The sequence below is a fragment of the Saimiri boliviensis genome, chromosome 9, assembly GCF_048565385.1.
Source record: "Saimiri boliviensis isolate mSaiBol1 chromosome 9, mSaiBol1.pri, whole genome shotgun sequence".
Lineage (NCBI taxonomy): Eukaryota > Metazoa > Chordata > Mammalia > Primates > Cebidae > Saimiri > Saimiri boliviensis.
The window spans coordinates 102830310-102847181 of record NC_133457.1 but is presented as its reverse complement, the minus strand read 5'-3'; the positions used below and the strand labels follow the sequence as shown (position 1 = coordinate 102847181).

At 48.7% G+C, this 16872-nt stretch overlaps 1 protein-coding gene and 1 pseudogene across 3 annotated transcripts in view; one reads left to right on the top strand and one right to left on the bottom strand.

Moving 5' to 3' along the window:
* The window catches only part of PPP1R16B (protein phosphatase 1 regulatory subunit 16B), a 120507-nt gene extending 107758 nt beyond the window's left edge, over positions 1 to 12749 (bottom strand). The window contains exons 1-2 of one of the 3 annotated variants that reach the window (XM_074406531.1): positions 12556 to 12749; positions 12057 to 12306 (exon numbers count right to left, since the gene is read on the bottom strand). The gene's annotated coding sequence lies outside the window, so the exon portion shown is untranslated. Of the gene's footprint in view, positions 1 to 12056; positions 12322 to 12555 lie in introns of those variants that run through there. The other 2 variants (XM_074406533.1, XM_003936380.4) reach the window with 2 other exon arrangements.
* Positions 12750 to 16095: 3346 nt separating this feature from the next.
* LOC101032346 (large ribosomal subunit protein eL37 pseudogene) lies at positions 16096 to 16389 on the top strand (annotated as a pseudogene).
* Positions 16390 to 16872: the final 483 nt, after the last annotated feature.

Genomic DNA, 16872 nt, shown 5'->3' with positions numbered 1-16872 from the left:
GGCACTCACCATTTGCTGAGACTCTATTGTGTGCTACATACTTTAAAAGTTGACTTTAAACCCTGCAATGAGTCTTAGAAATAGGTGACATTACCCTCACTGGATATATTAGTAAAAGGAGGTTCCTCTTGACATGTCCAAAGTCACAACTAGGAAGTGTCAGGGCTATGATTTGAACCAAGATTTATCTGCTACAAAGCCCTTGCAATTTCACTATACCACACTCATCTCCTCACCTTCACATGCTATTTTATGTGTGGCAATATTCTTCTTTCTCTCCACCTGACAAACTCCTCCTGTTCTTTGAGAGGTAGCTCAAATCCTAAAATGAAAAGAGCTATCATCTCTTAAGGGCTTTCCAGGCACCATGTTCAGCACTTGCTTTGTCTCATTTAGACACTGTTGTCTCAATGTCATTTTTTTTTTTTTTTTTTTGAGCTGGAGTTTCAATCTTGTCACCCAGGCTGGAGTACAGTGGTGTGATCTTGGTTCACCACAACCTCCGGCTCCCAGGTTCAAGTGATTCTCAGCACTTTGGGAGGCTGAGGCAGGAGGATCACCCCTGGTAAGAAGTTCAAGACCAGCCTGACCAACATGGAGAAACCCCATCTCTACTAAAAATACAAAATTAGCCAGGCGTGGTGGCACACGCGTGTAATCCCAGCTACTCAGGAGGCTGAGGCAGGAGAATCACTTGAACCCAGGAGGCGGAGGTTGTGGTGAGTCAAGATCATGCCATTGCACTCCAGCAAAGAAAGACAATATATAGCTAAGGCTTGGTTCCCTCCAGGTGGGTTGACCAGATGATCATACCCCTTCCTACATGGACCTATTCTTTTTGAGCAAGAGGCCCCTGTACAAGACATAGATGTTTGATGCTCACTCATTGATTGAAAACCACTCTGTGTACCCACTCTACCACAGGCCTGTTCGGAGCACACCTGCTTGTAATCCCTGCAGTGAACAGCCTATTTATGCCACCCACAACCAAACTCTATGAGGTTCAAGGTTGCTGATTTTTAAAGCCAACCTCCTGCTCCCTTGTTCCCACTCTTTCTGGACTAATGTACAGATCTGCCCAGGTTTGAGTGATCAGTAATCAGTGCCAGCTGCAAACTCAGCTGGGTTTCCCCAAAGGCTCCCTCAAAGAAACCCTATTTGTAAACATGGAAACTACCAAAGAGACTATTTTAAAATTACTCACCCCTTCCTAACTTCCCACCTCTACTGCTGTCCCCACTAAGGATAAGCTCCATTATTTTTTGCTTCTAATCAAGTTGTTTTCTTTTGAGAATTTCAAGCCTCCTCACCACCCTGGGACATAGTGCATACAGTATTTTATGAATTCATTTGTGATACTCACGAATATAGGGTTTACCAAACAAAAGTTAGCTAAATTCATTTCTCTAGCACAATGTGAACCATACTGTTTTGCTCTCATTTTATTTGTTTATTTGTCTGCCAACTCCAGGAGATGGGATCAACCTGGGGGAAAGGCTGGTTTCATTTAATTTTGTCTCTAATTCCAAGCATAAGGCCAGGTAGAATATAGTTCCTGAGTATTTGATAATCATTATGTAGGGACAATCCAGGTCATAAAATCTAAAAATTACTGCAGGACCTGATGCAGAAATGTTCTGTTTTGTATCTATCAGACTCACAAAAATGAAAGTTACTTAATAATCAGTGCTGGAGAATAGATAGGGGAAACAGTCACACACTGTTGAGGAAATAGAAATTGATTCAGCCTCTTTGGAGAACAGCTGAGCAATGTCTATCATAGTTCAAACTGCCAGGAATTTTCCTTATGAATAAAATCATCAGTGCATAGAGGATACAGAAATATACACTTCAAACAAGGATATTGCAACATTATACATTTACAGGAAGAAAAAAAAAACTGGAAGCAATCTTAGCCATCATCAAGAAACTACAAAATAAATGATGGGAAATTTTTATCACTAGACCATCAGATAGCCTTAAAAACCCAGGTATATCTGTGTGTTGACATGTGCTCAGATAAATTAGCTGAAAAAGAAGCTCTCAGAAGAGTTTTGTAGAGTTGTGCTAAAAAGAAAAATGGATAGACATGTAAATGAATATGGGTATGTATATGCATATAAAATTGATGGAAAGATACATAAAACATTCATAGATTTATTCCAGGGAAAAGAGATGAGTAGCTGGGAAGATGGGGAAAATTGACTTATGATACACTTATATTCTTTTTATAGTTAAAAAGCATAACATACAGCAATAGGAAAACAAAAGCTTAACTTTATATATTTAAAAAAATGAATGGCATTTTGGTGAAAGTCTTCCCTATATTTTTATAAGGTAATAGGCAATGTTCATAAGGCAACATTTCCTCCTGTCCAGTCCACGGGAGAGCCAGCAACAGCAATCGTTACACAAAGAGAACAAGAGACAGAGGAACTCACCAAAAAGGGCTAAGAGCCCTACAGAGAATAAGGTCAAAATGAGTACCTTTTACTTGTCTTTAGATGCGAAAAATAAAGCCAGTTCTGATTGAGAGTCTGAACTAAGACATTCTGAGAACTCATCAGGCTGGCACAGATTCCAGGCCCAAGAAGCAGAGACTAGGGATGCCCAGGTAAGTAATGGCTATAAGTAAGCTAGTAAACAAAATGAATAACCCAGCTCCTGAGGACATAATGACACTGTGCTCTGCTTACCTATTTACCCAGCCCCTGAATACTCCTAGGGGCTAATTCTAATAATAATGATGCCATAAGAATAGTTGGCATGTATCAGGTACCTTCTACCTGCCAAGCAGAGACCAAATGCCTAATCATATCAATTTATATTACACTATTATTATTCATATTTTACACATGGGGAAATTGTGGCTCAGCAAATAGATGTAAGTAACTTACTCAAGGTTGTAGTAGGTGCTGGAGGTAGGAATCAAACCCATTCCTGACTCTAAAGCCAACCAAGGTCATTGCTAGCCCTCCCTCCTCTGAGGGAAGGACAAGAAAAAAGCACTCCCTCCGAGTAGGGACAGCCCCATAAAGAGAAGACAGCATTTTTATGCAAGGAAAGGGCCAGAGAGTATAATGATTCAGTGCAAGGATTTTGAAGCTGGATGTCCTGAAATCAAATCCTGACTTTGCCGTTTACTGGCTATGTGACCTTGAGCAAGTCATTGAACTTCTCTGTCCTTCACTTTCCCAAGCAGTAAAATCAGAGTAGCAATAAAGTCACTCCTGGCCAGATGCAGTGGCTCACATCTGTAATCTCAACACTTTGGGAGGCCGAGGCTGGCAGATCACCTGAGGTCAGGAGTTCGAGACCAGCCTAGCCAACATGGCGAAACCCTGTCTCTACTAAAAATATGAAACGTAGGCCGGGCGCGGTGGCTCAAGCCTGTAATCCCAGCACTTTGGGAGGCCGAGGCGGGTGGATCACGAGGTCGAGAGATCGAGACCATCCTGGTCGACATGGTGAAACCCCGTCTCTACTAAAAATACAAAAAAAAAAATTAGCTGGGCATGGTGGCGCGTGCCTGTAATCCCAGCTACTCAGGAGGCTGAGGCAGGAGAATTGCCTGAGCCCAGGAGGCAGAGGTTGCGGTGAGCCGAGATCGCGCCATTGCACTCCAGCCTGGGTAACAAGAGCGAAACTCCGTCTCAAAAAAAAAAAAAATATGAAACGTAGCCGAGTGTGGTGGCGGTCACCTGTAATCTCAGCTACTCGGTAAACTGAGGCAGGAGAACCGCTTGAACCAGAGAGGCAAAGGTTGCTGTGACCTGAGATCACACCACTGCACTCCAGCCTGGGTCACAGAGCAAGACTATCTCTCAAAAAATAATAATAATGATAATAATAATGTTACTCCTTAGAGTTGTTAGGACTAAAGGAGTTAAATAGACAGCACCTGGCTCATAATAAGTACCAAGTGATTATGATGAATATTAAGAAAATGGTGCCCTTCCCTCTAAGCAGATGCAACCCTGCAGGGTGCAGAGCTTGGCAAGTGCATCACAGGCTAGATTTCTTCCTCTCCTTTAGCCGTGCCATTGTGCCCATCAGCAATCCACAACTCTACAACCTTACACAGGTCCTGCTGAGCACTTAACCTGCATGTACCTTCCCTTCCATCATTCTGGCTGTGAATCAGAATTACCTGGCACACTTTGAAAATATACAGACTTTCAGGGCCCTACCTTGGCCTATTCTAACACAGGTGGACTGGGCTAGGGCCCAGGCATCTGCACTTTTCACAAACCCCAGGTGACCAGATGACCCTGGAACAGCATGTTCCTGGACACATGTTTTTGGAAGTACTTGAAGCTCATCACACCTTGTTCTGGCTGTCTGAGTTGCTCCTTAAGACCAAGTATCCTCTTTGTCAAGTCTGGTCCCAGGCCTGGATACACAGAGAAGGGGCACATCTGTGACTTGGCAAGCCAGCCAGCACAGCACATGGCTGTGCAAACAGGCACAACACACTGCATTTGCTTTCGTGCTGTATTGCACCTGGGAACTCTTACCTGTAGACTTGGGGTCCCCCACACCCCTGCTTCTCAAAGTGCAGTTCACAGACCAGCAGCTTGACACCCTGGGAGCTTGGTAGAAATGCAGAAAACTCTATACCCAGTCCAACTGAATCAGTTTCTGCATTTTAGCAGGAATCCAGAAGGGATCCGTGTGCAAGTTTGTAGCATACGCGCTAGACCCCTTCTCCCTATACAAGTAAGTTCTAACCAGTGGGCACATCTAGCCTGCCCAAACACCCTTTGGGGGCCAGTTGTCCCCTTCAAACTCCTACAGAGACCCAGAAAAACAGCACAGTCCTTTCAAAAGCCCGGATTCACACTTAGCAGCCAGCCTAAGGCTTCAGGTGAACCTTCACTTTAGTGAGTTATTTATTTCTAAGTCCACATTAAAATAAACCTTCCCAATAAATTGAAAATGAGACACCTCTGGCCTCTATAATTCCAGGGCATAAAACACTCTCTTCTTTTGTACAGAATTGAGACCCCTGCTTTCCTGCCTAAAGCCATGCAGGGACATCAAACAGCCCAAAGAAAACAAGCAGTGTCTTCCTGTTGGCCAGGCTTCAAGTTATCAGGCAGATTTCACACTGCAGCTTGACCTCATTAATCCAAGGCCTATCACATTGCTGAAAATGTCAGTGGAAAACAGCCATTCAGTGGGTTTCCTTCATTCCACCAGTAAGGGACAAAACAGGAAGCTGACAGCAGCTGTGCCCCAGCTTGGCAAATCCCAAGGGCCCAGCTGAAAGCACCTAGGCTCCGCTGCCCCAGCCTACTTTCCAGATAAAGATGGGTCCCATATCCACATGAGCAAAATGCAGTGGTGATGGCAGGAACAATTCAGATAATCTGGGCCCCTAAGCACCTGCTTGGGACAGAAAACAGAGAGCTTGGTCTGAATGTCTTTGGCCTGAATTACCAACTGGCTGTTCATCATTCAAGTTCATCTGAATCTCTTCTGCCTATTCAAAATGTTCCACAAGCCAAACCCCTGGGACTCCAGGGGACATAAGGCCTTCCAAGTCCTCATTCATTCCTTTAATGCATATTGATTGTCTCCCGTGTGCCGGACATCATGCTGATCACCACGGCCAACTGGAGACACATAGCTGAATGAATTAGACACAGTCACTGACCTTATGGGGCTCATAGTCCAGTGTAGTCTTTCTCAACCTCAGCACTATTGATATTTTGGATCAGATAATTTTTTGTTGGGAGGGCTGTGCTGTGCACTATAGAATATTCGGCAGCATCCCTGGTCTCTACTCACTGGATGTTGGTAGCTCCTCTTTCCAACTATCCCCCCCCAAAGTTGTAACATCCAAAAATGTCTCTAGACAATTGCCAAATATCCCCTGGGGAGGGTCAAACTGCCCCAAGTTGAGAACCTCAAGTCTAGTGGATGAGACAGACTAAAAGAGTAATGCCCACATATAATCATATAATTACAATTATGATAAGTACTGCAGAGAAAAATCTGCTGGATATTATATCAATATTATCTACAGCTTGGAAGCCAAGCATTTTACATACGATTACAAATCCTTATGATAATTCAGAGTTGTGTTAGTCACTATTTAGCAACTTATTGAAGATGCTAAAAATAGCAACTTATTTCTTCATCTTTATTTCCAGATGAAGAAATTAAAGTTCCAGAAAATGAAAAAATTTCTGAAGGCCCGAAAGCCAGTGGAAGGCAAAGCCAGGATTTGAAGCCTGTCCCTAAACTGCCCCCTTGGAAAAGGAAATGTAAGCCTTTGTTTGGTTATCCTCTGAAACAGGGAGGGTCTGTGGTCATGTGATGCGCTGACCAGGCATCCTAAAAGATTCATTCCTTCCTGGGGCCACTACGGGGCTCAGCCACCATCTGCCACATCAATCAAGCTGCACATTGCCTGCATCAAGGCACATTTGTGGGTGACGGAATGCCATTCTAGATTCTAGAATGCCAAGAACACCTCCCCCTAAAGCACCTGCACATAGGAATTTCCCCAAAGTCAGAGTAGATACCCAGAGCACACCCCACTGTGGGCCATCTCCAAAATGCCTACTGCCCAGCACCCAAAGGTACACAAAGTATAAGAAGCCAGATATTCTGGCCAGGTATGGTGGCTCATGCCTGTAATCCTAGCACTTTGGTAGGCCAAGGCAGGTGGATTGTCTGAGCTCAGAAGTTTGAGAGCAGCCTGGGCAACACGGTGAAAGCCCATGTCTACTAAAATACAAAAAATTAGTCGGGCATGGCAGTGTGTGCTTGTAGTACAGCTACTTAGAAGGCTGAGGCAGGAGAATTGCTTGAACCTGGGAGGCAGAGGTTGAAGTGAACCAAGATCGTGTCACTGCACTCCAGCCTGTGTGACAGAGTGAGACTCTGTCTTAAAAAAAAAAGAAGCCACATATTCTTTAGTCAGCCTTAGATTTACAAAGTGTGTGAAGAAGGTGGTGCGGGATAGCACATGGAAACTTTAAGACACTCCCAAGATGTGAGTTCCTGTCACTTACAATGCCCTTTAGCAAACTGCCTCACCCTCTGTGCCTCAATTTCTCCCTCTGTGCAGTGGGGGATAGGTGCATTCATTTCAACAGATTGGTATAAGAAATCAATGGCAATGCAAGTAAACACCTTTGACAGTGACCAGCATCCTGAAATGCACTTGGTATTATATCATGATTGATAAGTGAGAAGTCACGATGCTCCCTCCACCTCTATCCTCTCCTTTCAAGTGAGAAACTGAGTCCCAGGAAGAGAGAAATAAGTGCAGAGGTGGGAAGAGCATCTCAGGAAGAGGGAGTGGACCTCTTCTTCTTCTTCATGCTTCCTGGGTGGAATGAAGAGGGAAGGATGGTGAAGGTATGGACAGCTGAGCAGAGGCCAGCCCTTCCTCCCATGAAAAGTTAATCCTGAAGTTTCTTGAAAAACCTTCACTAGAGAGCCACCCTCTAAGGAAGGTGCAGAGGGACTGCCTCGGGTCAGTGAGTGTTTAATCCTTCAGGGCTCCTGGCAGGATGGCCTCTGCTACCTCCCTAGCCTTGCTTCTGCCCCCATCACAGTCTGGTGACCCTGCTCCGTCAGCAACTTCTCCCACTGCTCTCCAAAAACACCCAGCACCTTTAAGCCTCTGTGCCTCTGCACACACTCTTCTCTCTGCTAGGGCTGCCCCACCACCTGGAAAACTGCCACTGAAGGGCTCAATGTGCTCCCACAGCAACTTTTTCCCACCTGTTATTGGCAATAATAGGCTAATAATAGCAATGAACATCTGTGAGCACTTATTAATATCTAGAAAGCCCAAGCTAGGTTTTTAAGTTTTTTGGCTTTGTTTTTTTTGAGACAAAGTCTTACTCTGTCACCCAGTGGAGTGCAGAAACACAAGCAATTATGGTTCACAGCAGCCTCCACTTCCCTGGTTCAGGTGACTCTCCCACCTCATCCTCCCAAGTAGCTGGGACTACAGGTGCACACCACTATGCCTGGCTAATTTTTTGTAGAGATGGAATTTTGCCATGTTGCCCAGGCTGGTCTTGAACTCCCAGAGTCGATCAATCTGCCCACCTCAGCCTCCCAAAGTGCTGGGATTACAGGCATGAGCCACTGCACCCAGTCTAAGCTCGCTTTTTTACCCACAGTGTCTCACTTCTCTCCTCACATCCTCACCCTAGGGAGGTGGCTTATCTGCTTGAGAGGCAAGGCCTCTGTCCATCCTCAACAGCTAAAAGGTGGCAGCTTCAAGATTCAAACCTAGGTCATCCTGAGCCACGTGGATCTGCTCTCCACTGTCTCTTCCCGCTGTTGAAGCCTTTATCCCACAGTGTCCTCATTATCTGTCTCCAGCCCTGCCTCTCCCCATAGAGGGAGAACCCTGAGAGCTGCCTCATTCATCTTGAAATCCCTTGCTAAGCACAGGGGCTGGGATGGAATAAACGTCTTTTGAATGAATCAGTGAATCCTGGAAAATGGCAGTCAGCTGAGAAAGGCTAAGTGGCTGCTCACAGACTCCCCGGGGGAAAGCTGGTGCTAGACTCAAAGTTCCCAGGAGTGAGCCCCCTACCCCCACCCCAGGAGACAGGCTGAGAGGCTTTCCCTGTCCTGATGGCTACAGGCAGAAGAGACAGGGTCTAACTCACTCCCCACCCTGGCACTGGAGGAGGTGGGACCTTTGAGAACCCAACACTAAGGAGGAAATAGTAGTGATGGTGACAATGATCATTTCCTGCATTCCTACCCACACCAAATACTGTACTTAGCATTGTCTTTTTTTTTTTCTTTGTTTTGAGATGGAGTCTCGCTCTGTCACCTAGCCTGAGTGCAGCTGTGTGATCTCAGTTCATTGCAACCTCCTTCTCTTGAATTCAAGTGATTCTCGTGCCTCAGCCTCCTGAGTAGCTAGGACCACAAGCACGGGCCACCATGCTGGGCTAATTTTTGTATTTTTAGTAGAGACGGGATTTCACCATGTTGGCCAGGCTGGTCTTGAACTCCTGACCTCAAGTGATCTGCTGCCTTGGCCTCCCAAAGTGCTGGGATTACAGGTGTGAGCCACCACGCCCAGCCCTAGTACTGAGCACTTGCTATGTGTTAATGGTCTCATGGAATCCTTACAATCCCACAAAGTAGGCATTACTATGATACCTATTTCACAAATGAGAAAACTAGGCTCAGAGAGATTAAGTAATGTATACAGAGCCACAGAGATTTTAGATAGAGATCCCTAATTTAAATTAGACCTCTCTGGCTCCCTCATTCTTCATACTCATAGTTTTCTGTAAAAGGCAGGCTTGCCCAAGCCCTCCTTGAAGCCCGATTGCTAAGATGCACTCAGGACAGTGAAAGTTTTCCTGGTCTCTGCTGGGAGAGTGCCAGTTGGGACCTACTGTTCAACAAAGGTGACAAGTGTCCTGGGTGCAGGAGGGGTGGTGGCTAGATTGGGAAGGAATGGTTGCAGCGGGGGCGAGGGCTGCGAATCCAAGCACAGCACCTTGAATTCAGGGATGTGCCTTCTGCCGTCTGCTAAACCAGGCTGGCTGCAGCCTCTGTTGCTCCGCTCAGGGCATAGAGCTGGTTTTGAGAAGAGTTGAGCCTCAGTTTTCCCAACTGCAAAATGGGGATCAGTAATGCCTACTTCATGGGGTTGTGAGGATTCTGTCAGGCCATCACACATAGGCCTAGTGTCCAAAGGGGTCAAATGGGCTCTGAAGAAAGGAGAAAGGTTCTCGCTTTAAGGAAAAACCACCTTCTAATTATGTCAGCATCCTCCTAGCCCTGTGGCTCAAGCTCCTGAAATCACTTAACAGCTAGATTAGAATTTAACCTCCACTCCAGTGTCAATTACCAGAAAGAGCAAAGTCTGAGTGGGCACCTTGCCTACCATGTCTTTCCAGGCCATGGATGATCTGGAGAGCACAGATGGCACCGGGCCCTGACACAAGAACCACAGAGCCACTAATGAGTGTCACAGTGATAGGAGACCAAAAAGGGGGAAGGAAGGATCACTGGTCTTTCTGAAAGAAGACATTCCAGAAGCTGGGAAAAGCTGGCGCCAGGAAGGTTCCAGGGCAGGGGCGGGCACTGTTAAGTAAACCCCAATAGACAGGTAGGGACAGAGTTGACGGTCCAGGGTGGCCTGGTTGACACCTTGTCCCCAGCATCCTGGGGACTCAGCCAGGAAGACGGGATTTGGGTGACAGGTGGGAGAGAAGGGCATGGGAGATTTGTGTGGGAAGGACCGTGTGAGCAGGCAGCTTGCTGGAAAGATTTGCTGGCCCCCACCGGCCTCCTGCAAGCTGGCTTTTTATGACAGAGCTGGGGGAGGAAGATGTGGAAACTCCCCCAGCCCCTGCAGAACCACCCACCAGGGCTCCACTTCTGCACCTGTCTAAGAGAGACACGCCCCACTCAAAGCCAATCCCGAGGGCGGCCGGTATTGGCCAAGGAGTGTTCATCCTCCCGCTCTGCTGCACCCAGCCTCTGTCTCACCTCCCCACAGCCTGGCGGCTGTTAGCCCCGTTTCTTAGAGGCAAGTGAGGCTCGAGAGGCCAAGTGCCTTGCCCACGAGCAGACAGCTAGTTGCCGGATGAGCTAAGAAGCTTTATTACCAGCCTTGGAGGAGGCCTCCTAGATGGAGGGTTTTTCTCCGGTGCTTCACCAGCCGCAGGAAATGGCAGGGTACACAGGGAAGTACCTCTGCGAACTAATGCCGCCATCGGCAGGCCTTTTCCATAGAGAGCCTTGCGGGAAAGGGCGCCTGGTACCTCCGGGCCCCGGGTCCTCCACAGAGGGTGATTCAGAGGCGGCACCTGGTGCCCAGAGCGGCGGAGAGCTGGGGGGCGCTTCTGACAGTGAGAACAGGGGCCCTTTATGTGAAATGCAATCACATGGGCGCGCAGGCAGCTCGGTTTTCAGTTCCGAGAAGCTCTGATGAAGCCACGTCCCTCTCCCTCCGCTCCTGAGGTGCCCGGGAGCACCGGGACCCAGGCCCAGCACGCGGCGGCGGCGCAACGCTGGGCTCTCGGGAGGGCCAGATTCGAAGCTCTCCCAGGCTCAATTATCCGCCCAGGGCTGGGAGCTGCATCATCAGCATCTCCAGTGAAGCCGGAGGCCGGCCCGGGGAGGGGGAGCGGAGGAAGGGAGTCTGCATGGGGGAAGGAGGCGGGCAGCGAGCGCCTCCCGCTCCCGGCTCTCCACCCGGAGCGGTCGGGGCAGCTCAGCCTGGGCACTCCGGGTGACCTTGGGGAGACCCCTCTGGGCGACCTCTCTGGGGCGGCTGCACGTCTCCGCCCATCCTCGGCGCTCGGGGGCGCTCCTCCCGGCTGGAATCGGTGAGCGGGAGTAGCCCGGAGGGGAACGCTCCTGACGCGGGGGACCCAGCCTCCGGCGCGCGGGGCCCTGGGAGAGGCCGGGCGCGCCCCTCCCTGGGAACTACCACGCGCGGGGTCTCCCCGGGCTGGCGGACGCTGTCAGCCGAATCCCGAGGCGGGGCGGGTCTGCAGGCTGAGACGCCTGCCCTGGGGACCTTTCCCGCCCGGGCAGGAGCGCTCTCTGAGCCCTGCCGCTGCCCGCGGGGACCAAGCGCCGCCACGCGAGGGGGCGGCACCCCCATGCCGAGCCAGGAGAGTAGGCGCGGGGGCGCGTTTGGGGTTCGCTGTGGCTCCCGCCGCCCAGCATTGCACCCCCGGCAGACTGCGGCGCACGAGTCCAGAACCGGCCGAGGACTCCACCTCCCCGCCTCAAGATCGGGCCACGACGGCCGCAGCCAACGACCTGCCAGTGCGCCCCCTCCCCTGGCCCCATCAAGGAAGCGCGAGCCCGGGGAGAACGTCCTCACTCCAGCGCGACTCGCGGACCCGGCGCTCTTGGCATCCGCCTTTCCAGAGTCCCCACACCCCCATTTATCTCAAGCTCCCGGCCCTTGGCCAAAGCTTCCCGCCCCCAACGAAGTGACGGGAGGCTGGGACCACCTCCCCGCCCCATCCTCATCCGCAGTCCCGCGAAGCCGCAGAACGCAGGGAGAGAGGCGGCGGCGCCGGGGAACTCACCCGCTCTCCCGAGCCCTGCCCCGGGCGGCTCCCGACCCCGGCTCTGTCTGTGGGTCCGCGAAACGCAGCTGCTCGAGCGGCTACCGAGCCGGCTCTGCTCGGCCGCCAGCCTCCGCGCCGCCTCTCGGCTCCTCCCCCAAGGCGGGGCCTGAGCTCCTGGGACTGGGGTGGGCGCGCTCAACCCGATCCGGCTTGGGAGGCAGCGCGGGACAGGGTCCCGGCGCTCTCGGGTGGGGACCCCTCTTCTGAGCTGCAAGAAGTTGAAACCGGTTTGGACGCGGCCAGGCTTCGGAATAGCTTTCCTAATGCTGCCCCCTCCTCCCAAATAGTTTTCCTAACCGCCCCCCCCTCCCGCCCCCGCCACCGTGGAAAGAGGGAAGCCAAGGACTGTATCCCTGCTCCCATTTGACAGACGGGAATCCTGAAGCACAGGGAGGAGTGGTAACCTGCTCTAGGTCACTCAGAATTAATGCCAGGGCCAGGAACTCAGGGCTCCTACCTTGAAGGCCTGCTAGGCCTGAATCTGAAGGATTCCCGGGTCTAGGGGCCGTCCCAGGTCTTGCGCTGGGGACAAGTCTGTGGAGCCAGGTCCCCCAAATGGGGGCGGGGGGCAAGACATGGGGGCTGTGGCCTGCGGCGTGGACTCGCGTCATTTCCTCTTTCTGGAAAGAAGGGAGGTGAAGCGCTGGAGGAAGGAAGTGGTCGTACCTCTGCTGACATCTGCTTCCCTTCGAGTTGTGCAGGATGAAGATAGGGGCTGCTTCCCTGAGATTTAACGCTAAAAATACAAAGCAAAACATACCCGGTGGCTTCTGTCACCTCATTCAAGCCTCTTTCTGGGGCTGAAGGCCTCTGCACTCTGCGCACCAGCCTTTCTTTACACCACAATAGGCTTAACTATTTAAGTTGCTGAGAGTCATCCCCCACCATCACCACCCCAGGAAGAGAAGTGAAAGTTCATAAACAAAGCAGAGAAAACAACTCCAAACATTCTCTGGAATCCACATTTGCTGAACACTGGCCTTAGAACAATAGGTTTCTCTTCTCCACAAATGGCCTTGTTTCCGGAGCTTTCCCGGCCTACAGATGAGAGCCCTAGGCACCCCCAGGGCTAGCCAGCTGGGAGAAAGAGAGTTTGAGTCTGGAGAGTTTGGGGATGACACCCAGTTAATTTAATTCTCAGCTGTCATGTTTGAGAAACTCTCCCGAATCCTTTTTTTCACTAGCAATGTTCTTTGGAGGCCACCAGCATCACCTGAGTTTAGTGATTTCTTGTTTGCTCAGTCACCTTTCTTGGGGGAGAGAAAATCTGTGGGTTGAACTTGTTCCAGGGCCCCGGGCCCTCCCCAGGAACTTTGCAAGGCGCCCTCATTGGCTCCCTGGCTCCCTCTCTGTTCATTAATAATCCAGTTGTGAATGACACTGTTTCAGGAAGAGCAATTCGACAGCAGAGCAGGTGGGGAAGACTTAAAGTGATGTTTCAAATAACCCAAGGGGATCATTGCTCTTCACAGAACGTTTCCATTGATTTATAATGAAGAGCTGTGGGCTGTGAGGATGGGAATCTATCTCTCCAAGGCTCCTGAGGAACTTGGAGCCTGGGTTCCTAAAATGAGACCCTTGGAGGGAGGAGGCTTCCAACTCCAATGCTGTAATGTTCATTCACCTCTCACACAGTCTTTTGTACCAAAAGTTAAAGTAAATTCAGAATAAGCTGGAGGACTCATGTGTCCTGATTTCACAACTTACTAGAAAACTTCAGTAATCAAGGCAGTGTGGTATGGGTATAAGGATGGGTGTATAGACCAAGGCAGTAAAGCTGAGAGTCCAGACAGAAGTCCTTACATTTACTGCAAGTTGATTTTAACAACAGTGCCAAGACAATTTAATGGGGAAAGAATAGTTTTTTCAAAAAATGGTACTGGGACAACTGGATATCCACATGCAAAAGAATGAATTTGGATCCCTGCTTCATACTACATGCAAAATGTAGATCTAAACACAAGAGCTAAAGCTATTAATCTCTCTGAAGAGGCCGGGCGGGTTGGCTCACGCCTGTAATCCCAGCACTTTGGGAGGCTAAGGTGGGCAGATCACAAGGTCAGGAGATTGAGATCATCCTGGCCAACATGGTGAAACCCTCCTTCTACTAAAAATACAAAAATTAGCCGGGCGTGGTGGCACATGCCTGTAATCCCAGCTACTCAGGTGGCTGAGGCAGGAGAATCGCTTGAACCAGGGAGCTGAAGGTTGCAGTGAGTCAAGATCCTGCCACTGCACTCCAGCCTGGTGACAGAGTGACACTCTGTCTCAAAAAAAAAAAAAAAAAAAAAAGCAAAAACAAAAAACAAAACAAAACAAAAAAACTCTGAAGAAAACATAAGCTTAAATCTTCACGACCTTGGATTAAGCAGTGGTTACTTAGATATGATACCTATAGCACAAGCAACAAAAGAAAAAATAGGTAAATTTAAAGGTTTCATGCTTTCAAAGGTATCAAGAAAGTGAAAAGATAGGGCTGGGCCTGGTAGCTCACACCTATAATCCCAGCACTTTGGGAGGCCAAGACAGGAGGATCACTTGAGGCCAGGAGCTCAAGACCAGCCACGGCAACATAATGAGATGCTGTCTCTACAAATTCTTTTAAAATCAGGCAGATGTAGTGGCTCGTGACTGTAGTCCTAGCTATTTGAGGATTGCTTGAGCCTACAGAAGTTCAAGGCTGCAGTGAGCTATGACCGTGCTACTGCTCTCCAGCCTGGATAACACAGCAAGACTTTGTCTCTAAAAAAAATTAAAAAGAAAAAGAATAAAAAGAAAGTGAAAAAAATAACTGTTATAAGCTGCATTGTATGCCCCTCATTCATATGCTGAACTGTACTAGTTACAGTCCCAGAACCTCAGAGTATAACTGTCGATGCAGATAAGGTCTTTAAAGAGGTGATCAACTTAAACTGAGGCCCTTAGGATGGGGCCCTCAGCAATGACTGCTGTCCTCACAGGAAGAGACACTAGATGAAGGGGGATGGGGAAAGGAAGAGACACTAGAGATGTGCCACACAGAGGAAAGACCAGCGGCAGAAGGCACAGGGAGAAGAAAGTCAACTACGAGCCAAGGAGAGAGGACTCGGGCCTGGGGGCAGACCAGGGACCAAACCTGCCAACAATCTGATCTCAGAATTTTAGCCTTCAGAATTGTGAGAAACAAATTTTGAGGTTTATTTTATTTTATTTTAGATAGAGTTTCACTCTTGTCACCCAGGCTGGAGTGCAGTGGCAGGATCTCGGCTCACTGCAACCTCTGCCTACCAGGTTCAAGTGATTCTCCTGCCTCAGCCTCCTGAGAAGCTGGGATTTCAGGTGCCTGCCATCACACTAGGCTAGTTTTTGTATTTTTAGTATAGACAGAGTTTCACCATGTTGGCCAGGCTGGTCTTGAACTCCTGACCTCAAATGATCTGCCCCCCTCGGCCTCCCAAGGTGCTGGGATTACAGGTGTGAGCCACCGCACCCAGCCAATTTCTGTTGTTTAAGCCACCCAGTCTGTGGTATTATGCTATGGCAGCCTTGGCAAATAGATACAGTAACCTACAAAATGGGAGGAGATTGTTCAAATCATATTCCTGGTAAGGGACTTAAATCTAGAATATACAAGGAACTCTTACAACTCAATAATAAAAAGACAAATAACTCAGTAAAAAATGGGCAAGGAGCCTGGGCAACATGGCAAAAATCCTGTCTCTATTAAAAATACAAAAAGTTAACTAGGCATGATGGCACGCATGGGCCTCTAGTCCCAGCTACTGGGGAGGCTGAGGTAGGAGGATTGTTTGAGCCTGGGAGGCAGAGGTTGCAGTGAGCCCAGATTGTGCCACTGCACTCTAGCCTGGGTAACAGAGCGAGACCCAGTCTCAAAAAAAAAAAAAAAATGGGTGATGGATCTGAACAGATATTTCTTCAAAGAAGATATATATACACATAGCCAATAAGCACATGAAAAGATGCTCAACATCGCTCTGGTCTCAGCTGCAGAAGCAAGATGACGAAGGGAACGTCATCGTTTGGAAAGCATGGCAATAAGATGCAGATGTTGTGCTGCCGCTGTGGCTCTAAGGCCTACCACCTTCAAAAGTCGACCTGTGGCAAATGTGGCCACCCCGCCAAGCACAAGAGAAAGTGTAACTGGACTGCCAAGGCTACAAGACAAAATACCACTGGGACTGGTCGAATGAGGCACCTAAAAATTGTATCCTGCAGATTCAGGCATGGATTCCATGAAGGAACAACAACTGAACCCAAGAGGGCAGCTGTTGCAGCATCCAGTTCATCTTAAGAATTTCAACAATTAGTCACGCAACAGATGCTCTGGTTTTTTAAAATACAAAAAGAAAAAAAGAAAAAGAAAAAAAGACAACACCATTAGCCATCAAGGAAATGCGAATCAAAGCCACAATGAGCTACCACTTCATACCCACTAAGATGGTTATAATCCAAAAGACAGGCAATAACCAGCACTGGTAAAGAGATGGAGAAATTGGGTACCTCATACGTTGCTGGTGGAAATGTACAATGGTGCCGCTGCTTTGAAAACCAGTATGACGTTTCCTCGAAATTTAAAACATGAGTTACCAGATGGCCCAGCAATTCCACTCCTAGGATATGCTCAGGAGAAATAAAAGCATACATACACAAAAACTTGTACACAAATGTTCATCATAGCATTATTCATAACAGCTGAAAAGTGGAAACAACCTAAATTTCCAGCATGATAATGGATAAATAAAACATGGTACAAGGCACTATTACTTGACAATGA